The 24,452-nt window shown below is 43.2% G+C and overlaps 1 protein-coding gene across 2 annotated transcripts in view; it reads right to left on the bottom strand.

Moving 5' to 3' along the window:
* PIGR (polymeric immunoglobulin receptor) overlaps positions 1–12,478 on the bottom strand; it is a 32,846-nt gene extending 20,368 nt beyond the window's left edge. Inside the window, exon 1 of one of the 2 annotated variants that reach the window (XM_044000120.1) lies at positions 12,358–12,478. The gene's annotated coding sequence lies outside the window, so the exon portion shown is untranslated. Of the gene's footprint in view, positions 1–14; positions 27–12,357 lie in introns of those variants that run through there. The other variant, XM_044000121.1, reaches the window with a different exon arrangement.
* Positions 12,479–24,452: the final 11,974 nt, after the last annotated feature.

A 24,452-nucleotide genomic window follows, 5' to 3' on the forward strand; every position in this document is an offset into this window, starting at 1 on the left:
GAGATCAGGCTTACCTTTAGTATTTGGTGTCCTATAAAGATAAAGAGATTGGCAAGGTATTGGTAAAACAGGGAGCGGAAGGGCTGGCCCCAAACTGGACAGAATAAATAGTTCCATTGGCATTGCCTACTGGCTCCCTCCTTAATATGAAGAGCCCTTCCCTGCCCTCCTGAGAGCTAAGACTGGCCATCAGCAAATAGAATTGTTTCTCATCTTAATTTTTTTTCTCTTTGGGGATTTCCCATCAAGGAAACACTTTATTTCCTTGTTGAGATAAAGACCTCCTTTCTCTTGAAAAGGAGAGGGGGAAGAACAAATGGGTGTGTGGAGTGGCTCTTTTGGACAATAATTGCACCAGTTAATTGATTTCACTTTGCACTAGGGCAATGATTAACTCCTTGACTTGGAGGGCTAGGGAAATAAACCTGCACAACAAGGGAGAAGTGGGTGGGGTGAAATTTAACCAATCCTGGAGATTCTGGGAATGAGACAATTTTCTATCTAGAACATCTGGGCCAGGTCCTGCTCTTTCCCTTTTCCCGACCTGGTGGAAATCCAAGGCCTCACCGCCTTTCTTCGCCCAGTTTGGAGCCGGGACATGTACTACGGGAGCTGGGAAAATAGTGCTATAATGGTTTTGCTGAAGAGCTGGGGAGAGGGAGAGCTGATTACAGAGTAACCTAGGAACAGCCCAGTGAAGGCATTATTGCAGTCGAAGAGTGAACCAGAATACTTTATAGATTGCAAACCTGACAGGATTTTCCCCATGCCCTCCACTTCTTAAATCTTCCTCCCAATGTTCCAGCAAGGCAGGGACTGGAATACTGGGTGACTGTGGCAGGACAGGAGTGGAGTGAGGAGGGAGATGCAGAGATTTAGGAACTTCTCTTGGGCTTGCACAGTAAGGAGCCATCAAATCAACAAGCATTCCTTAAGTGCTTTCAATGTGCCAGGCACTGGGATTAGAAGCCCATAGTCCGACTCTCCTTGCACAAAACATTGAGGTGACTCTGTGTGCATCTTTTCTGGGGACACAGAGTCTTGGTGCAAGCATCACATCTCCCCTATAGGTGTCTTAAGGACAGGACCTGGTTTTGCCTTTGTTTTTGAACCCCTGGCCCCTAACACAGTGTGTGGTACCTTGGAGGCACCCGATAAATATTTGTATATGGACCAATCTGACTAGGTCAGCTGGAATGAAACATCAGCAGGGGGCCACATTACCCTAGGCTCAGGAGAGAAGGAACCCAGCCCCCGCTGGAGAAGGGCCCAACTTCACTCCCGAAGAGAACTCTTTGTCACACTCCCCCAAATACACAAAGTCATGGCCCAGACACTGACTCCATTCACACTTGTGTCCAGGTGGGACTTTCCATTTCAGGACAATAAGTCCCAGGAAGCATTCTCCATCTTCACTCAGAGATCTCCCTGGCCACAAGATTCTGCAAGCTGAGACATCTGGGGATATGGCTTGGGGAAGCTGAGGACAGGGAGTAGGAAAAGCTAGAGAAGGGAGGGTGGTTGGCCTGTCCTCTTGGACTATAAATTCTCTCTCTCTCTCTCTCTCTCTCTCTCTCTCTCTCTCTCTCTCTCTCTCTCTCTCTCTCCCTCCCCCCCACACACACACCCCACACTACCACCACCACTCCCTATGTCCCCTTCAGTTACTAGAATGTCTGTGGTACTTTACTGGATCATAGATCTAAAGGTGGAAGGGTTCTCTGAGTGGTTATCTAGTCCATCCAACCCCTTCATTTTATAGATAAGGAAATTGAGTTCTAAGGTTAAATGACTTGCTGAAGGTCACACAGGTAAGTGGCAGAGTTAGGATTCAAATCCAGGACCACTAACTCCCAATCCACTACACTTCTCATTATACCACACTACCTCTCCATGTTTCTAAGCTTAGGGCCTCTGGGGGTTGCTTACTGTCAAATGAGGAGGTATGCTGCTTAATTGCTGCAGTAAGAGGGAGGATGGGAAAGGTAGGACAGGTATGTCAAGGGCAGGAAGGAGGGGGAGGAATGTTTAATTAAAAAAAAAAACACCTAAGAATGGGGAGTTGGGATACCTGCTTTACCATTGCCATGTGATTCCAGGCAGGTTACTGAACCCTCAGTTTCTTTATCTGCCAAATAGAGGTCAAAATTCCCACCCTCCCCAACTTACCTAAATCAAAGCATTCACCACACTTTGAGAGATTATGAATATGATAACAACTGGAAAAACTCAATGTAAGTTACCCCAAATATCAATAAATAAAAACCAGGGGTTCTTAAGTTAGGACATTTAAACTTATTTTGAAAAATATTTTGTGCGAGGCATGTTGCATATCTGTAATATCTTGCTGGGCCACTGGGTGGCACAGTGGATAGAGTGCTGAGCCTGGAAGGATGAAGACCTGAATTCAAATCCCATCTCAGACATTTACTAGCTGGGTGACCCTGGGCAAGTCACTTAACACTGCCTCAGTTTCCTCATCTGTAAAATGAGCCAGAGAAGGAAATGACAAACCACCCCAGTATCTTTGTCAAGAAAGCCCCAATGGAATCAGAGAGTTGGGCTGGGCTAAAAACAATTAAACAACAACCATCTCTTGCTACTGGGCAGCCCTGTGGATAAGGCTAAAGCTAATAGGGTGTCCAAATTGTCTGCCACCATTATGGTGAGCCCCTGATATTGTCGGGGAAGGGGAGAAGGCACCAAGCTGCCTAAAGAGGGTCAAATTGGCCCGGGTTAAAAATGGAGCAGCTCAAAGCTTTTCTGCCAGTCAGCAGTGGGATCAGGGCCATGAGTAAGCCCCAATGAGTTAGGGAGATCCAGTCTGTGAAAGATAAATAAATAAGCAAAGAAACAAACACACAAATAAATCAATATTTTGATAATTAATTCAATAGAATTGATTTCCTTTGTAATCCCAGGTATCTCATTTTGTGTGTTTAAAACATTAGCTTGAGAAGGGGTTCATAGGTTTTACTAAACTGCTAATGGGATCCATGACCAAAAAAAAAAAAAAAGGCTAAGAAGCCGTGGGCTAGCTGATCTCTTAAGATGGTTGGGTTAGAATAGAAATACCCTGGCTTAGGAGTTAGAAGAAGTGGGTAGGTTCCAATTCTGCTTGTGTCCTTGGGTAAGTTTCCTTATATGTAAAATCATGGGGTCGGACTAGATGGTCCCTGAAGGCTCTTCCAGTTTTAGATTGGTTATCCTCCTTGCTCCGATTCCTATAATCTAGTTCGGGGACTTGAAACAAGGATTCCTCTTGGTTAGGGGTTGGGGGTTGGCAGGGGGTGGGGGGAGGCTGTCTCTGTTCTGTGCTTGGAAATCTCAGACTCTGTGAGTTTGGGGGATCATTTTCTTGGCTCTGGAACAGTACTCCAGGTCTGACAAAGGCTTTCTTACTCATTTATGATGGGGAGGAAGGTTAGAAACCAGGAGTGTCCTACAACCTGGGACCAGTTGCCCCTGAACCCAGGAGCTACATGAGGGACATTAAGGTAATTTGTGTAAGAGTTTACATGAACCTATTTCTGGAATCTCAATAGGATTCTGGTAAATAGAGGACAGGGGGAGGAGGAGGTTCTCCACAAGAGGGAGGTGAGGTGAGGTGAAATGAGGCAAGAACAGCTCCTCAATGAGCCAGAACCAAGCCTATCATAGGAACAAAAAGGCAGAGGAGCAAAAGGAGCCCCGTGGATTTCCACACAAACTTTAAAAAATAATAATACAGAGGCCCAAGAGTGTACCCCTTGAATGTGGCCAAGCTGGGACTTAGTCTCAGGTTTTTTTGCTGACAAAGTAGCACTTTTCTACTATATCCACTGTGTGACCCTGGGAAACTCCCTTGACTTCTTGATGGCCCTACATTACTCTCTAAGAGTTAAAGTTATGGTGGAGTTTAATCTGAATTACTGGTGAGAGTTTCTGCCCTTATGTCTGATCACCTTTCCATACCTCCAGGGAAAAGAGGAAGAGAACGAAGGTAATCAATATTTTTATAGCTCATTTTATAGCAGAGTGCCAGGGACTGTGCTAAGTGCTTTACAAATATCATCTCATTTATTACTACAAGGTAGATGCTATTATCCCATCCCCATTTTACAGATGAGGCAGAGGTTAAGTGACTTGCCCAAGGTCATTCAACTAGTAAGTATCTGAGACTGGACTTGAACACAGGTCTTTTTGACTCCACATCTGGACCTTTATCTACTACTGTGCCACCAGCTGTTTTTAGTATGCAAAATTACATTTACTATATGATTTTATATATATATATATATATATACATTAAGCAGATGTATATATAGTTACATGTATATGTGTGTATATTAGGGCAGCTAGGTAGCACAGTGGATAGAGTGTTAGGCTTAGAGTCTGGAAGACTCATCTTCCTGAGTTTAAATGGGGCCTCAGATATTTAACCAGCTGTGTGACCCTGGGCAAGTCACTTAACCCTGTTTGCCTCAGTTTCCTCATTTGTAAAATGAGCTGGGGAAGGAAATGGCAAACTGCCCCAGTATCTTTGCCAAGAAAACCTCAAATGGGGTCACGAAGAGTTGGAAATAATTTAAACAATTGAAAAAACAATAAAATAAGTATGTATGTCTGTATACATGCATATGTGTTTATGTGTATATACTACATATACATATTTATTACATATATTATGGAAAGAGAGAGAGAGAAAGCTTTTTGAGAGTAGGGATTGTTTAATTCTTTCTATCTATACTCCTAATGCTTAGTTCAGTGCTGACTACAGTAGGTGCTTAATAAATACTTACTGATCAATTGATTATATATAAAGTACTTTATGGTTACAAAATATTTTCCATGCTTTGACTTATTTTATTCACATAATTTGTCTAAGAAGGGAACAGTGAGGGGGGAAAAGATTGAGAATCTGATGATGGGGTTCTAATTCTGACTCAGTCATCTCCCCACTGTCCCATGCTGCTTTTTTCATAAAGAATTTAACCTCCCAGAGGAAGAATGAGCCCTTCCCAGGAAGTACTTAGAAAACCAGCTGTTGTTTTACTTTCATTCTCAAAGACCATGACATCAGAGTGATGTCATGACTTGCCCAGAATTGGATTTAAGTGACAGAGGGCTCTACAAAGTCATCAACCTCATTCTCTCCTCCAGAGCCATCTGGGTCCAGTGACAAGACATACACCAGGACAATTAGAGATGGCTCTGGATGTTTAAGGAAACTGGGGTTAAATGACTTGGCCAGAGTCACACAACTAGTAAGTGTCTGAGGCGAGACTTGAACTCAGGTCCTCTTGACTCCAGGACCAGTGCTTTATCCACCACCTAGCTGCCCCTAGAAAACCAGTAGAGAATAGCAGAAGCAACCTTGGGGAAGGTCTGGCTCAATCGCCTCGTTTTTCAGATGGTTAAACTGTTTTCCCAGGGAGGGAAAGCGGTTCACCTATGATTGCACAGCAATTTAGTGACAGAGGTAGGGGCTCAAGCAGCTCCTCCTCTTGGCTACCATGAGCTTCTTAAGCAGTCAGAAGGATGTTTGTGGTGCCTTTGTAGCACAAGCCCAACTTTCCCTCCTCCCTGTTAGATTACTAAAAGGGGAACAAAAGGCTGTTTTTGAGCAGTCTCCTCCCCCACTACTCCACAAAGATTGAGTAAGTGCCTCTGCTTTCCCAGTCCTGGCTTTGACCAGGGTGAACTGAGGAAGAAAGGCATGTGTGTCTGGGGAGGGTTAGGGGGAAAATTGGGGCTCTCAAAGGGGAGGCATTATAGAATTGTTGTTCGTCCTTCGTTCTCGAAAAGGACCAATGGCATCAGGAGGTGATGAAGTGACCTGCAAGTGAATTGTATTTAACTGAGCCAGGGCTTTGCAAAGTCATCAGCCTCAATCTCTCCTCCAGAGTCATTAGAGTCCAGTGGCAAGACATAGGTTAGGATGACTGGAGATGGCCCCGGATGCAGTGGGAGACCTGAGACCACAGGGGCTCATTCTTCAATTTCTAAAATGCCTACTACTATTATTGTTTGTACTTATATCCTCAGTGCCTAGCAGAAGAGAGAAGGAAATAAGCGTTTATGTAGTACCTGTGTGCCAGGCACTATACTGAATGCTTTACAAATACTATATCATTTGATCCTCACAACAACCTTGGGATACAGGTGCTGTCATAATCTCCAGTTTATAGTTGGGGAAACTGAGGCCGGCAGAGGTTAAATTGCTTGCCTAGGATCCCATAGATACTAAGTGTTTATAGTTGGATTTGGTTGCAAATCTTTCTGACTCGAGGCTCAACATTTTATCCAATGTGCCATGTAGGTGTTTAATAAATGTTTGTTGGCTGATTGGTTTATAAAGAGGAAAAGACTGAAGTCCACAGAAGTTAAATGACTTGTCCAAGGTCTTTTAAGCAGCAATGTGGTTCAAAGGAAAATGTGCTAAATTTGGAGTCAGAAGACCTGGCTTGATAATTCATTTTACTTCTCCGGACCCCAGTTTCTTTCTCTGTAAAACCTAGACAACCTCTAAGGTCTTCTCCAGCTCTGATATTTTAATTTGAGTAGCAAAAGTGGGACTAGAACTCAGGCTTATTGTCCATTAGTCTAGAGCTCATCGTACTCTAGCTCAGTGGCTTCTCAAGGAAGAACCTGTGTAATCAATGACTTAGATTAAGGCATTTTATCCCATGTGAAGGTGACCCAAGGCTAGGAGAGATAGGTAAGACACTGGATGACAAATTCAAGTTCTAAAAAGATGTTGACAGGCTAGAGATTGGGCTGAATTGTTTTTGGTTTTGATTTTTTTTTTTTTTTGGTGAGGCAATTGGGATTAAGTGACTTGCCTAGGGTCACACAGCTAGTAAATGTCAAGTGTCTGAGGCCAGATTTGAACTCAGGACCTCCTGAATCCAGGGCTGGTGTTCTATCGCACTGTGGGCTGAATTGAATTAGGCAAAATTCAAAAGGGACAAATGGAAAGTCTTACATTTGAGTTTTTTAAAAATCAGCTTCAAATGTCCAGGATAGGAGAGACCTGATTTACAGTTGTTCTGTAAAAAAATCCAGGGCTCTTAGTGGACTGCAAGCTCAATAGGAAGCAGTGACAGTTAATGTGTTTTTGTTTTGTTTTGTTTTGTTTTTATGGGGCAATGAGGGTTAAGTGAGTTGCCCAGGGTCACTCAGCTAGTAAGTGTTAAGTGTCTGAGGCCAAATTTGAACTCAGCTCCTCCTGAATTCAGGACCGGTATTTTATCCACTGTGCTACCTAGCTGTTCCTAGTTAATGTGTTCTTGAGCTGAATTAAGAGAGGCACCACTTTCAATAATAAGGAGGTGACAGGAATGCTGTTACCCATGCTCTCCTTATCAGATGTTATCTGGGATATTTTTGTTCAGTTTTGGGCGCCATCATTTAATGGGGACATTGATAAGCTGGAGGAAATCCAGAAGGATCTAACCAGATTGAAGTGCCTTGAGGCTAGTCAGATGACAATGAGTAGAAGGAATTGATGGTTCTTACCTCAGAGGAGAGGACATTGATGGGGGACATAGTGGCTGTCAAATCACCCAAAGGGATGGCATATGGAAAAGGGATTAGCCTCGGTGCATGACTCCAGGAGCAATCAGTGGACAAAGATTCAGGTTTCAGGCTTGATGTCAGGAAAAACTCCTGAGTAATTAGAGCTATGGGCCCTGTCTGGAGGGTGTGTCATGATGGAGATTCTTTTCCTATGTGGATTGGACTAGGTAGAGGGTGTTGCTAATTTCATGCTTCTGATTCAGAGAAAATCTTGTCTGTGAAGTGAGAGAGACTCGGCATCTGGCTCCCTCAGATCAGCACTCCAAGAAGAAAAAGGACATTATAGGGGGCTGCTTGTTGGATAACTTGATTTGATTTACCGCCACCCTAAGCATTCATAAGCTTCTCAATGGTCAGATCTACAATTAGGAATTCTGGACACATGGCACGATTTCACTTAAATATGGGTTGGAGGGTAGTCACCCCAAGTCCAAGAAGGCCTTGGGAGCCCAACTTAGGTGGAACGCTCCTCTGTCACTATTACAAAGGTCTCCAGGTCCAGAAGCTACATGATACATCTCTGGTCAGGTGCTCTTGTGACAGAAGATGGGGTAACCCATTCCCCAGAAAACCAGACTCAGATTTCCATGGCACAGTTAACAATCTTGACCCTCAAAATCTTAGGAGGAGGAAGACATGGGGAGGTGGTAAGCAGTGGCCACAATGGTAGGAAAAGGCAGGTCCTGGAAGTTTTGAGGCAGCAGCAGGTGCAACCACAAAAGCATAGGAACAATGGACCCGAAGACCTGCAAGGAGGAGGAAGTGCCCCTCTCAAAAGTTGGTGCCCTAGGGACAATCCCCAATTGCCCCCACCTTAGTTTTGGTTTACTAATGGTACACCCTAGCAGAGCTACATTTCCTCAATGGCAGTGAGCCAGAGATTCAGCCTACTTTTACCCTTAAGAGACGCCATGGCATAGTGGAAAGAGCAGCTCTGCCACTAAATAGTTCAAAGTGCTGAAGTGAACAGCTGGTTCAGCCCCTGTCTTAAAGCAGATAAGGGATTATCATGGCCACTTTACAGATGGATGTGAAGTGACACAGTCCAGGTCACACACAGCTAGTGCAGGGTGGGAGGGAGGTTGAGGGGCTAATATTAGATCCCAGATCTTTGGCCACTGCTCTTTCCACTGTACTTTATTTCCAGGGAGGAGGAGGAGGAAGAAAGGAGGACAGAGGAGAGAACTCCTAGCCATATTTGACCTAGATATCCTCCCTCCTTCCCTGACAGGGGCCTCTAGACATGCCTGCGAGAAGTCCCTCTCCAGGGTAGGGGGAACCCAGAACTTCCCTTGCCAAGGGATAAGGGTGACTTGTAAGAGGTTTGTGCACTCAGCCCCAGCTAGAGACAGTCTTGGCTCTGAAAACCAACCAGAAGCAAGGAGGGGACTGGCCAGCTCCAACCGAACCTGGGGATTGAGCCTTCTTTCTTGCCTCTTCCTTCCCTTGGTTCTGTCTTTTTACTTTCTGGAACCTCAGAGCTGTTGGGATGTGAGTCCTTCTATCCAGCTCACCCACTTCTTTCTCCTTTGCTCACAATGAGCCACAGAGAGAGACCCAAAGGCTCAGGTTGGGTTGGCTCTTGCTGGTCCTCCCTCCCACTTGATGCCTTGATTCTTCACGTGTGGCAGCAATGGTGTTGAATGTGACTGGTCCTTAATCCTTCCTGGGACCCCAAGGGTACCCACATGTGGCATGGTATTTACCCTCTGTGCCCTATTTTGGCAGGGAAGGGTATGATGCAGTCAATCATTTCAATTTAATTCAACTTAACACACATTTTTTTGTTTTGTTTTGCTTTGGGTTTTTTTGGTGAGGCAATTGGGGTTAAGTGACTTGCCCAGGGTCACACAGCTAGTTCAACACACATTTTAAAAAAGGATTTACTATGTGTCAAGCATTGTGCTGGTCAGCGAGGATGCAAAGGCCAAAGTAAAAGTCTCTATCCTCAAGGATCCCACCCTCTCTGGGAGGCAAGTAGTAAATGCTATCTTCCTCTATAGAGGGGATGCCTCTGACCCTCAGGAAGATTCAAAGCAAAACCCCACAAAACTCCTAAATTGTAAAGCCCAGAGACCCCAAAAGCCGTCAGAAGGTCTAGAAATGCCAGTGGCCTGTTAGAAAATAGGACTGTTTCTCCTTGCAGTGTGACCGGAGGCCAGTCACTCCCCAGACCTGAATATGTCCACCTGTAGGGGAGTGGCAGAGTGAGAGGGGACCTCAGAGGTCATCTAGTTCAAACTTCTCATTTACAAATAAAGAAACTGAGGCCTAGGAAGGTCAAATAACTTACCCAAGGTCACACAGGTAGCAGGTATCAGAGGCCGGATATGAACCCAAGCCCTCTCACTTGAGAGCACTCACTCCATCAGACCACTGTTCAAGAGCTTAAGTGCTTGAAGGTATAACAGGTATTACACTATTGTCTCATCCGATCCTCACACTTCTATGAGTCTGAGAATGCAGGTATTATTCCCTCCATTGTGCAAATGATGAAAGAGGGTTACACCAACATCACATGACTAGTAAGTAACTCAGATACCTGTTAGCTATGTATGTGATCCTGGGCAAGTCATTTAACTCTGTTTTGCCTCAGTTTCCTCATCTGTAAAATGGGCTGGAGAAGGAAATGGCAAAACCGCTCCAGTATCTCTGCCAAGAAAAGCCCAAAGGGGGTCACAAAGGACTGAAAAAGGGCTGAACAACAACAGCAAAGAAGTGGAATTTGAACTCAGCTCTTTAGACTCCAAGTCGAGCATTCTTGCCGCTATATTCTATCTCCATCCGATGATAGCTTATGCTCACATTGTGCTTTCAGGTTGACAAAGCACTCAACAAACATTACCATTGTTTGATCATCACAACACCTTACGGGATAGGTAGTGTAAATATTATTATTCCCATTTTACCGATAAAGAACCCAAGGCTCAGAGGAATAAAGCCACTTGTCCCAGGTCACACGCAAGTTACAGCCTGGAAACTCCGATCCAGGTCTTTTGACTTGGAGACTACAATTACTGATTCTTTTCCTTACATTGACATGCTTGCGTCCTTATGGCTATAAGGAATGATAGCACAAGGTTGGGGTTTCTATTAGGGTAGGATGTCATAGATGCAGTAAAGGTGGGGGGAATAGTATGCACTACGCTGGGCTCTTGGGGAGGGAGCATCATATGTCACCAATGTACCTTGCTAACCACCAAAATCGGATACAGAGTCTTCTGAAATAGAGGAGTGCTGAGCACCTATTCCCCCCTGCTGCCTGCTGTCTTCCTCCTCTTCCTCCACTATGGGACAGAGGATTGGGGTGGAGGGGGGATACTGAACATTGCCCTCACATATCTCTACCACTTGGGCCATCCTCACCCAGACCCCCCCCCAACCCACTCCCACTCTTTGGGAGCTGACACTGCCCAGTCCCTTCCACTGGACCCATCAGTCTCTTAGTCCCTTAAGCCCTGGGTGTCCTGGTATGGCTGGTGCCCTGTTCTAGGAGGTCCCAGAGAAGTTGAACTCACTCTTGTCTCTTTTCTTCTCTGTTTTCACCTTCAGGGCTACTGCCCCGTTGCCATTCCAGCTCCCTGCACTCCAAAGGTGTTGTCCCTGCCTCCCCGGAGGCTGCCAGCAAAGCACTGGATGCTGCCAAAACTGAAACCGTATGAAGTCTGGACCCACACCTGTCTTGGGCTCTTAAAGAGACACCCTCCCATGGGCACACACACTGGCCAGCCGACAGCACGTGACTCCCACCAATTCCCTGGATCTTTTTCCTTTTGGCTTCTCCAACTGGTCCCATTCGTTCACTCCCTCTTAGCTTTGGGGAAGTCCTGAGGATTGGGAATCAGATTGACTCTGAGTTCTATACACAGAGTTGCCGCACACAGGCAAAGAGCCAAGCTAACCACCGGGTTGCTTGAAAATGAAAAGGATAATAAGAATGATTATCCTTGCAAAGCACTTTTCTATAAGAATCCCGCAAGGTGGATAATAGAAATGTCATTATCTTTATTTTATAGAAAGCAAAACTGAGGCTTAGGTTATGGGACTCAGCCAGGGTCACTCAGAGAGTAATAATAATTGAAGGTAATTTACATTTCCACAGTACTTTGCCAAGTACAAAGCCCTCTCCTCACAATACCACTATGAGGAAGGCATTGCAAGTGGAATCAAAGCACCAGACCTGGAAAGGACCTTAGAGTTCATCGGCTCTGTTGCCCTCTATTTACTGATAACGAATGTGAAACTCAGGGAAAGGAAATGACTTGCACAAGGTCACATAGACAACCAGGAGAACAAAGACTCAAGCACAGACTAGCGGTTCCTGCTGTGGTATTCTTTCTGCTGTACCCGGGTTTTCTACCAGGCCTGCATTTCCTAGCCTCAACCCACCCAGATCCAGTGACTACCCCTGAAGTCAGTAGCAATAAGCACCGCCACCCCCCCATCTAATTCTGAAGGAAGGTCACTCCAGACCTACAGCTAGTGGAAAGAAATCAACTCAAGTCACAGGACCTGGGTTCAAATCCTACCTCTGTTTACTACCTGTATAACCTTAGTGAAGTCCCTTAACATCTCTGGGGCCCAGTTTCATCATCGAGCTTTAAAGCAAATTTGTGCTCCTATGTCAGATCACTAGTCGTGAGATCGGGTCCCATGTACTACCCCCCCTCCATCCCCAAAGTGTAGAAGGTTCACAGCTAACTCAAGAGTCTCTGCTGGCCTCTGGGACCCTCCCCAGAGCTAAGCTAAGGCCAACCTGAAGGCCTAGGGATGGTGTTCCCCAGCCCTCATGCTTACCTCATCACTCCATTCTTCTAGGGAGTTTTCCAGATAACTTGAACTCATCCTGATGTAAGTGACCCCAAAATGGTCCTTAGGCTCACCTTTTCCTGGCCCCACACAGGGAGGGATACCCATGTCCATCCAGTAACACACACACACACACACACACACACACACACACACACTCTTTACCACCACCACCACCCCAAGCCCACCCAGCCCACCCAGGCAAGGCTGACTCAGAGTCTCCCCACCCCAATACTGACCCAGAGACTGAGCCCTAGAAGGGGAAGAAAGAAAGGAGAAGTGAAGTTGGAGGGAACAACCAGGCAGTCAGAGCCCTGGGCCCTATTTTGGGCCCAACCACAGCCGCTGGTGTGCCCGGAGCAGTGCAGCTTCCCCTCCCTGGAGATGAGTTTCTTCATGTGGATGGAAGGCAAGATGGCCTAGCAGAACCCATAGCAGAATGGTGGTCAGAGAACCTAGGCTTTGCTATTCACTGCCTGAGACAGGGTCCTGCCCCTCTCTGGGCCTCAGATTTATTATCTGTAAAAGGAGGACTATCAACTATATAACAGATGACATTTACATAGCACTTTAAAGTTGGCAAAGCACTGTATATATAGTATAGTATAGTATGGTATGGCATGGTATGGTATGGTATGGTATGGTATAGTATAGTATGTATAGTAGTATAGTATAGTATAGTATAGTATAGTATAGTATAGTATAGTATAGTATAGTATAGTATAGTATAGTATGGTATGGTATGGTATGGTATGGTATGGTATGGTATGGTATGGTATGGTATGGTATGGTATGGTATGGTATGGTATGGTATAGTATAGTATGTATAGTAGTATAGTATAGTATGCATAGTACTACAGTATAGTATGTATAGTAAGGTATGGTATGGTATGGTATGGTATGGTATGGTATGGTATGGTATGGTATGGTATGGTATGGTATAGTATGTATAGTAGTATAGTATAGTATGCATAGTACTATAGTATAGTATAGTATAGTATGGTATGGTATGGTATGGTATGGTATGGTATGGTATGGCATGGTATGATATGGTATGGTATAGTATAGTATGCATAGTACTACAGTATAGTATGTATAGTAAGGTATGGTATGGCATGGTATAGTATAGTATAGTATGTATAGTAGTATAGTAATAGTATGCATAGTACTACAGTATAGTAGGTATAGTAAGGTATGGCATGGTATAGTATATCACATCACATCACATCACATTATATTATATTATATAGCACTTTCGAGTTTACAAAGCACTGTTTTCTATATGTAATATTATATATTACATAGTACTTTAAATAGCACTTTACAATTTCTCATCATAAATCCACCCCGTCCCCAATATTCACAAAGATTCCCCTCAGATCTTTCAAATGGTATAAATAAGTTCTCTACGAGTTCAGAGAAGGAAGACCAGAGTCTGGGCACTATCTAACACTATCTCATTTGACAGATAAAGAAACTGATCCATGCAGAAATTAAGTGATTTGTCTAAGGTTACATGGCTGGTAAGTGGCAAAACCAGTTACAGAGGCCGAGTCTCTCAAATCCCATATGCAGGTGCTTTCTAAATTGATCTCATAAGTATCAAAAGTACCCTCGATTCTGGAGTCAGAGGATGAGGGTTCGAATCTCACCTTGGACACTCATCACCTGTATGACATTGGACAAATTACTCATCTTCCCTGGACTTCAGTTCCCTTCTTTGTAGAATGAGAGAGTTGGACTGGTTGGCTTTTGAGGACTCGTCTAGGTCTATATCTATGATTGTAACACACTGAAGGTATCCTGTGTTATCAGAATAATACTTGTAATAACTGACATTATCTAAGACTTTCAAGTGTACAAGGGACTTTGCTTGTAGAATCTCAGCTGATCCTCACCTCTACTCCCCCCCCCACCCCAACAGCTACTTTGTATTGACTTTGTTTGTATTTAATGATACTCGAGTAAATGTTGTCTTTTTAAAAGAATGCAAGTGCCCCAGGGGCATTTTTGTCTTCCTCTCACATTTTTTTCTTCCTCTGAGGTTTCTCCTATAATAAAGAAGAAATGTTAATTGGTTGAATTTAGGAGCAAGTCCCGGCTTTGGGTTTTTAATAATAATAGTGGATTTCTGTGTGTGTGTGTGTGTGTGTGTGTGTGTGTGTGTGTGTGTAAACAACTATACATCTATATCTACATTTATAGATAGACATATACACATATTTACATATTTACATACATACATGTTGGAGTTTTTTGTTGTTCAGTGGTTTTTCAGTCATGTATGATTCTTCATGACCCCGTTTGGGGTTTTCTTGGCAGAGATACTGGAGTGGTTTGCCATTTCCTTCTCCATCTCATTTGACAGATGAAGAAACTGATTGTATGTGATATATAATATGTGTATATATGTATATGGGTGTCTATACGTATACATATATTATATAGACATCATATACCATACATGATTATATATGATATATGATGTATATGTGTGTTCATAGATACATAGAGGTTAGATAGATTAAATAGATTAGATTAGATTAACTAGCTAGCTAGCTAGTATATATGTATGTATACATGTATTGACAAGACTCCTACTAATGTTTGGGAGTTATTTATTGTAAAATCATCAATCATGGGCTTGGAACGGACCTTCCATCTAATCACGTGCCTTATTTTATAGTAATTTGAGACTCAGGGACTTGTCAAGAAAGAGAAAGTTACCAGAAGAGTTGGGATTGGTACCCAGATCTATGAATTCCCCAGCTGATGTTGCTTGTGGGAGGCATCATATTTTTTCCCACAAACAAGTACAGGGAATTTATATAGCAAATGTCCTTGGTTCATTTAGGCAAGGGCAAGGGCAAGAGCACGGGTGAGGGAAGCCTGCAAGGGGCTTGTTCTCCCACTCCCAAGTATGTGGATTTCATTTGGAAACCCAACTAATAATAATAATAATAACAATAATGACAATAACTATACCTAGAATTTCATAGTACTTTAAGGCACTTTCTAAATAACATCTCATTTTATCCTCACAGAAACCCTGGGAAATAACTGCTATTATCATCTGTATTTTATAGCTCAGGAAACTGAGGCAGCCAGAGGTTAAGTGACTTGTCTAAGGTCCTGCAGCTAGTAAGTGTCTGAGGCCAGATATGAATTCAGGCCTTCCTGACTCCAGGCCTGGTGCTCTATTCACTTTGTAACTAAACTTCCTAATCAGAAAGCACAGGGACCATCTGGCTCTCATTAACTTGGCTTAGAGGGGGCCATCTGGGAATCTCCAAATCTGATCTGATATTCTGGAGGTTGGGTAATTTCCTCCTTTTTTCCATGATGTGGGGCAGATGCAGGAAGGAGAACGCAACATGTTACATCTCTCCTTAGTGGTCCAGTCCTTTCCCCTTGTTTTTGTTGTTGTTGAGTCATTCAGTCATGTCCAATTCTACAAGATCCCATGGACTTTACCCATGGAATTTTCCTGGTGAGGATCCTGGAGTGGTTTGCCATTTATTTCTCTAGTGTATCCCCATTTTATGGAAGAGGAATAGAGGCAAATAGAGGTTAAGTGACTTGCCCATTTTATAAAACTGAAAGACCATATAAAATGGAAATGATTAATTATGATCATTATTTCCAGGATATGATGTAATTTCTCCTTGGCTAATATTTCTATCTAGGTGAAATCTGGTTCAAGCGCCAACACAAAGGACAGTCTTAAAGGTTAATAGGAGTCACTAAAGGCAGTGAGAGGGGTTATTGTATGGCACAGAGGGAGGAGGGCTTCTCGGGATGCATGAGCTAGGCTACCTCTGTGGGGGAGAAAGGGAAGAGAAGATGAGGCTGCTCCTCTACCTCCAGGCATTTACCCAAACTCCAGGCCACCCCACCCGGCAGGAAGATTGAAAAAGCTAAATTGAAAGGAGTTGGAGACCTATATGGTTCAGACATTTTTTCAGTTAAGCCTGACTCTTCATGACCCCATTTGGGGTTTTCTTGGCAGAGATACTGGAGTGCTTTGCTATTTCCTTCTCCTGCTCATTTTACAGATGAGGAAACTGAGGCAAACAGGGTGAAGTGACTTGCCCAGGGTAAGTGTCTGAGGCCAGTTTTGCATTGTTTTTTTCCCAGTTACATGTAAAGATAGTTTTCAACATTTGTTTCCATAAGACTTTTAGTTCCAAATTTTTCTCCCCTCCTCCCTTCCCTCCCCCCTTCACAAGACAGTAGCCAATCTGATATAGGTTATATATGTACAATCCACAAGTACTCTTTTTTTTTTTTAAGTCTGTGTTCAATCAATATCAGTTCTTTCTCTGGAGGTCGATAGTATACTTCATCATTAGCCCTTTGGGATTGTCTTGGATCCTTGTATTGCTGAGAGAGTTTTTGTTTTTTGGGGTTTTTTTTGACAGGGCAATGAGGGTTAAGTGACTTGCCCAGTATCACACAGCTAGTAAGTGTCAAGTTTCTGAGGCTGGATTTGAACTCAGGTCCTCTTGAATCCAGGGCTGGTGCTCTATCCACTGCACCAACTAGCTGCACCCCCCAGAGACCTATCTTAAGGAGTTCTAACTGCCCTCCAGTCTTGTTATGTAATTTCTTTCTTCTACATCTGAAATAATAGTTATAGGCTTGGGTTTCAATTTCTCTTTGCCCCATTTACAAGGTAAATGTCTTCCTGACAACAGCCTTGTGGGGTAGGTAGTAAAAATAATATTGCAAACATATGGATGACAGATTGAGAATTCTTAAAGACTTTGACAAGCTAGAAGCATGAGCCAAATTGAGAGGGATCAAAAGGACCTCTGCAGCCAAAGTCAGGGAGCCTGGCTTTGAATCACAGCTCTGCCTTTTGGCATTTCTGTGTGATCTTGAGAAAAGTCACTGAACTTCTCTGGCTCTCAGTTTCCTCATCTGTAAAATTTGGGCATTAGACCAGATGATATCCAAGGTCCCTTCCAGATCTAAATCTCTGATTTATTTTTTTGCAAGACTATGGGAGTTAAGTGAGTTGCCCAGGGTCACACAGCTAGTAAGTGTCAAGTGTCTGAGGCCGGATTTGAACTCAGGTACTCCTGAATCCAGGGCCAGTGCTTTATCCACTGCACCACCTAACTGCCCCCCAAATCTAAATCTTTAATCTTATGGTGTGAACTATATAAATCGTAGGAGGGGATAAATATATAAAGTCCTAGATTTCAGGCAAAAATTAACCACAGAGGTATAGGATTAGGGACATCTGCTTAGACCTTGCATTTTTGTTGTTGTTCAGTTGTGTCCAACTCTTTGTTACCCCATTTGGGGTTTTCTTGGCAAAGACACTGGAGTGATTTGTCATTTCCTTCTCTAGCACATTTTACATATGAGGAAACTGAGATAAACAGTGTTGAATGACTTGCCCAGGGTCACACAGCTAAGTGTCTGAGGCCAGATTTGAACTCAGGAAGATGACTCTTCCTGACCCCAGGTCCCACATGCTATCCACTGTGCTTCCTAGCTGCTTGCAGACCTTACTTAGCACATGGGAAAAACCATCCTGAGGTTTTCAAAGATTACCAGCCCTATACATATCAATAGAGATGTGGGGCAGCCAAATGGCTTGTGTGATCCATTGTAGGCTGCATTAATAAAAGAACATTCTCAATGGTGAAGGAGGCGATAGATTGGGTTGTTTTACTATGGCCTGGGTAAGCCACAACTGAAGCATCGTGTTCAGAACGTATCCAGAGGATGGTGATTAGATGTCCAGAGGATGCAAATCCCCATGGAAGGATCAGGATCTCTCCTTACAGAACCTGGATATATCTATAGAAACGAGAAAAGATGGTTTGTGGTGAGGAGCACGATAACTGTCAGTATTTAAAAGTCCTTAATGTGAAACTAGGGCCATTGGGTAGAGGTTGCAGACACATTTGTTGTTGTTGTTGTTGTTACTCAGTAGTTTCAATTGTGTCTGACTCTTTGTGACCCCATTTGGGGTTTTCTTCACAGAGTTACTGGAGTGGTCGCCATTTGCTTCTCCAGCTCATTTTACAGATGAGGAAACCGAGGCAAACAGGGTTAAGTGACTTGACCAAGGCTACACAGCTAGTAAGTGTCTGAGGATGGATTTGAACTCAGGTCATCCTGACACAGGCCCAGAACTCTATCTACTGTACCACTTAGCTGCCAAATATAAGAGAAAATTTGCTAATTCAATTTAGTTCGGTTCAATCCACAAATGCTTATTATGTGGCTGTTATATGTGTAAGTCACAGTTAGGATTGTCCCAAAGTAGAATCAATGGGCTGGCAGTAGGTAGGGAGTACCATACTCCTATTCATTTCTGGACCCATTCATTAGGGTCAGAAAAAGCTTTCTTCTTGATTTCAAGTGGTACAGCGGTGTCCCCAGCAGCATTTGGCCCACCCTGACCAAAGTCCCTAAACCCAACCCCCACACCTGTCCTTCTTCCCCTTCCCCCACTTCATCCTTAATCTTTGAAGGGAAAAAGGAAGCCACTTTACAATTGACACCCAAAGTAAACAGAAGGGGTGTCAGATGACAAGTGCCCAGCCCGGTCCCACAAGTCTTTGGGGTCTTACCAAGGACTTGAAGTGTTTCCTTGTTCCTGCTCTCAGCCTTGTCTGAAACCTCAGATTCATAGGTGCTGAAAAAGAAGCCCCCCTCCCTTCCACTCCCCTTTGTGATTCCTTCTGGTTTAGACCACCAGCCTATGTTCCCACAGAAGGCTAGCAGGGAGCCCAGATTTTTCTGGGTACTAGCCTAAGACAAGCCACTATTGCCCTGGGGGTAGAGCACTGGACTTGCCATTAGGGAGGCCTCAGTTCAAATTCTTCTTTGGATGTTTACCACCTTTGTGACCCTTAGCAAGTCACCGAAGCACTCAGCCTAAATTTCTTCATCTGTAAAAGGGGATAATAACAGCATTCACTTCCCAAGGATCAGTCTCAGTTTCCTCATTTGTAAAATGAATATGTAAATAGTTTCAACTTCCAAAGTTGTTATGAGGATGGAATAAGATAAGCCATGCAAAGCCTTTTGCAAACCTTAAAGTGCATCATAAACCCTATTACTATTATCAGCATGATATGTGCGGGGCACCCTATTCTCTTGACTTGAATCAAAGATCACAGTATGATTTTTCCATCCCCCCCCCCAAGTGACTATAGGCATATGGGAGCAGTCTCTGGACCCCAGGCCATTCTCCCAATGAAAAGAGAGCCAAGGTAAATCCAGGAAAGATTTCTTGTGAGTCTGGATGGTTTTCTCTCTTGAAACTCTCAGAGTTGTCCAGGCAGGAAGTCTTGGGATTGCAACACCAGGGGAAAAGAGAGACCTTTGTTTGACACTTTGCTCCCTGACAAGAGCATTTATGCCCAGGCAGAAATTAAATATATGCAAAAGGGAAGAAAGGTTCCTGAGGTATGAGTAAGCAGGTCATAATACATTCAGTGATTGCAACCCAGATAAAATTCCCAATTGGGGTCGGGAGATCAAGAGAGACATTCTGGTCCAAGCTCAGTCACTCATCAACCCTAGTGCCTATGCAACTACTGCATGGCCATGTCGGACTGGTGGCTAGCTCCATCCCACCTGGCTCCAAGTCCCAGGGTGGAACATGGCATCATTCTCCTGCCCCTAAGAGAAAAATTGTGTTCATCTGGAAGGGAGGATATCACTATGTCAATCTGGGTCACTTGGGTCAGCTGAGAAAAAGATAGAGACCAAAGAAGCTCTGGACTTTATTCCAGAATTTACACCCACCCCTCTCCCCCCATCTCGGTTTCTTCCATCTGTAGAATAGAATCATTGGGTAAACTCAACAAGCATGTATTCAGAACATATTCTTTTTCAGGCACTGGGCTAAGTACTGGGAATACAAATATAAGCAAACACTCTCAAGGAACTTACACCCCAGTGGCAGGAAATAACCCATAAAAGAGAGCTGGAAGTATTGTTTGATGAAGAACTATGAATGACTTAACTACTCTCAGCAATACAATGATCCAAGACAATCCCAAAAGACTAATGATGAAGCTTACTATCCACCTCCAAAGAAAGAACTTGAACACAGACTGAAGCATGCTATTTTTCACTTTCTTTCATTCAAGTTTTCTTATACAAAATGACTAATATGGTAATGTTTTACATAATTGCACATGTATAACCCACATCTGATTGCTTACCACCTTCAGGGACGGGGGAGGAGAGATAGAGAAAGAGGGATAGAATTTGGAGCTCAAAACTTTAAATAAAAATGTTTATTATTTTTTTAAAAAGGGAGAGAGAGGGGGCAGCTAGGTGGTGCAATGGATAAGGCACTAGCCTTGGATTCAGGAGGGCCTGAGTTCAAACCCAGCCTCAGACACTTACTAGCTGTGTGACCCTGGGCAAGTCACTTAAACCCCATTGCCCTGCAAAAAAAAAAATCATTTAAAAAGGGAGAGAGAGCTGGAAAAAGGAGAGAAGGAAGGTACAGAAGAAGAGAAAGGAGAGGATGAAGCATGGTTGGTCTTGGCCCTTCTTACTCTCTTCTGACTACTTCTGGCTCTCCCATCTTTTCCACCATGCCTCAGTTGCCTTCTCACCCTCAAAGTTCTCTTGTTCTCTGTGTTACACAAAAAGAAGGGTAGCCCAGTACCTCTCTTGACAGCTCATCCTACTTTTAGATACTGCCTAATTATTAGGAAGTAGGATAGAAAGATAGAGATGGAGGGATACATATACATAGATTTATAGATAGATAATTTATTAAGCAAATACTACGTGCCAGACACTGTGCAGTTTTTTTGTTTTTTTTTTGCTTGGGGCAATGAGGGTTAAGTGACTTGCCCAGGTTCACACAGCTAGTAAGTGTCAAGTGTCTGAGGCCTTATTTGAACTCAGGTCCTCCTGAATCCAGGGCCAATGCTTTATCTACTGTGTCACCTAGCTACTGTGCACTTATTTCTAAGTTATATGCATTTATCATAGCTACTAAAGAGAATTAAGAAGAATGAACAATCCCTAAAATTCAATTCTACTTGGACATGCAGTGGTTTTATAGCACAGTTGCATGTTAATTCTCTTTGGCTGAGGCAGATATTGCAAAGGCAGAGAAGGTACAGAAGTATGCAGAAAGAGAAGAGGCAAATTGGATTGGGATGCACATTTGATACAATGGTCTTCCCCACATCAGAGACTTTGGCAAGTTAACAGAACAGAAATTTAAATAATTAAATCTTCTTTTTTTTTTTTTTGGATGGGGGCCAATTGGTGAGGGAGTAAATGGTAGTATGGGGGATTGTATGGTTGGAGTATCTGGGACAGAGAACTTAGTTTAAGGAAATGATTATGAACAGACCTAGTTTTGAGTCCCAGCTTCCCAAATAATTTACTACTTAACCTTAGGCAAGTCACTTAAAATAGTCATGTGACAGAGCTGAAAGGGACCTTAGATATTATTTTTTTCCTACTACATTTTTTTCCTATATAAATGAGGAAAATGAAGCCTAAAGAAAGGAAAAACTCAAGGTGACACAGTTAGCTTATAGCAGAGCCCATGGACTCTCTGGCAAGAGTGTGGGCTCCATCTTCAGTCCCCTGGACCCGTGGTTGCTCATTGCATTGACTGGAGTTCTTAAGTCTGTCCAAGGTGTTTTTCTCTATTTTTCTATTGTTGCTCTATAAATCATTCTTCTGGTTCTACTCACCTCACTGCAATATTTAAGAGATTGTCTCTCCAGTTTCCTTCCATCATTTCTTATGGCACCTGTTCCATGAAATTAATATACTCTAATTTGTTTATCTATTCCTCAGTAGAACAGTCCCTTAGTTTTGATCTTCTATACAAGACACATTCGGCTAAACAGCTTGGAATAAATACTAGGCAAGGGGTGGCAAGAGTCAGATGAATGATAAGAAAAGAAAAGCCATGGGAGTTCCAAGGAAGGTAAGAAGTCACTTTGGGCTGGAGATGGCAGAGAGATAGGGTTGGATTTGAACAGGACTTTGAAGTGTGGGTGGCATTTGACAGAGGCAGAAGAGAGGAGTTCAGGGCCACTAGCAGTGCAGTATCAAAGAACACCCGACTAGGTAGGAATCAGGTGTTCCAGGTTCTAGTTTCAGTTCTGGCACTAATTAAACTGTGACTTAGCCTTCCTAGGAATCTGTTTCTTTATCTGTTAAATGAGAGTGATAACACCTGCTCTTTCTCCTTTGTACCTTGAAAACCCATTATGTGCATCAAATGAAATAAGAATGTTTGTGAAATCATTCTGGAGAGGCATGAGGTGCCTTGATAATGTATCTGGCTTATTATTTGTTACTTGCCATTTCAGTTCTCTCAATCCACCGCTTCCACCAGGCAGGATGAAATGACTGTCCTTTATTGACTTTGGACTGTGTGTTTATGCCTCCCTTCATTCTCTTGGCATAGTGTCTGCTTCAGTGCCACATAGAAAAGGGACTTAATCCAGATTTCCTGTTGTGGATGAAGATGTAAGGTCGCCAACAGGACCAAGTGCCCTAGGAGCGTTTGTCTTTAGATCCCTGGCTACTAGAAAGAAGTCTTCCTTTCCCCATGAACCTCCAGTTCTAGGAGAGAGATCCTTGGGGATCCTTGAACTTAGATGGGAAAAAACATGACATCCCAAAGCAATGGACTGAGTATTAATCATGTGCATGGCACTTTACTGACATGTCTTATATTTAAAAAAAATACTTAGCACATGTTTAGTCCTATGCATATATTTTATATATTAAAAAAACATTATTATGAGAAGTCTGTAAGCTTCAAGAGACTATCCCAGGGGCCCAGAACATAAAAAGGGTAAGAAATCTTGCCCTAGGACAGCTTATCTACATGAACTCTCAACAACTTACCAATATATCAGAAAAGAAGAAAAAGCAGACTGGGATCCATGACTACAGCAGGATCGAGGGGAAGGCAATGTTTCTCTATCAGACATGATGTCAGACAACTGTGTACAGAATCCAGACATACTTTCCTTTTTAATGCCTTCTTTTTTGACCTACAAGAGCTATTTCCAGCTCCCTTAATTTGTCCCTGATGTTAAAGCTTTATTAGTGGACAACAGGCTCATTGTGAAGGGGGAATCTTTGCATCCTGAGATTCTCCCACAAAAATCCCCCTGCCTCCCAATCAACTCAATCAGGGATTTTTCTTTTTAGGAAAATCCCAGAAAATTATGACCAGGACAAAATATCCAGGCTGGCTTGATGGACCACTGAGCTCAGTTTACTTAGCTCAGGGACTCCAATTAAGCCTGGACTACCATGGCTGAAGATCAGTGGGCTTTGTCTGCCCAATAATCACTGAAGTGATGAGGCTAGGGAAAAGAAGGAGAGGGGAAGGGGAAGCTAAAGAAAAGGGAATCCTTTTCCTTTATCCAGATCCTACCTCAATTTACCTCTGGGGTCAGATTTAGGGACTCCCAGGCAAAAGGGCAGAAATCCACCTGGGGTCAGGGAAGCACCCTCCTGGGAGCATTGATTCCATCTCCCTGCCTCCAGGCATTGCATCCATCAATGAATTAGCCAATCAACAGCATTTATTGAACAATTATTATGTAAAAGGTATTGTGTAAGATACATCTGTTCCATCTATTTCTTTTCTCAACTCACTCCATTACTACCCTTTTTCAGACAGTCATCACCTCCCAACTGGGGCTATTGGCTTAGCTGCTCTCCCCTCCCCCAAGCTTCTTCCATTCTCAGACCAGATGAGGCACAACTGTCAAAGTGATTTTCCTAAAGTGCAGGTCTGATCATGCCACACATTTCTCCTTCCTCCCTTAATAAATTTTAGGAACTCCCTATTGACTCTAGGACTAAATATTGATTCATCTTCATCTCATACTTTTAAATTTTTAATTTTTTGGTAAATTTTAGAATGCACATAATTACTAGTATAGAAGTATGCACATTAATTTGGAAATAAATAATTATACCCATATGGGGGAGTAGGCTCAAAAATTTTTACTGACATAAGTTTGAGGACTATTGAAGAAGTTGAGAAAAGGGGGGAAATCAGTGAAGATTGGAATACTCAGAGATCATTTCATCACGTA

This window comes from Dromiciops gliroides, chromosome 4 (assembly GCF_019393635.1).
Source record: "Dromiciops gliroides isolate mDroGli1 chromosome 4, mDroGli1.pri, whole genome shotgun sequence".
NCBI classification, from domain to species: domain Eukaryota; kingdom Metazoa; phylum Chordata; class Mammalia; order Microbiotheria; family Microbiotheriidae; genus Dromiciops; species Dromiciops gliroides.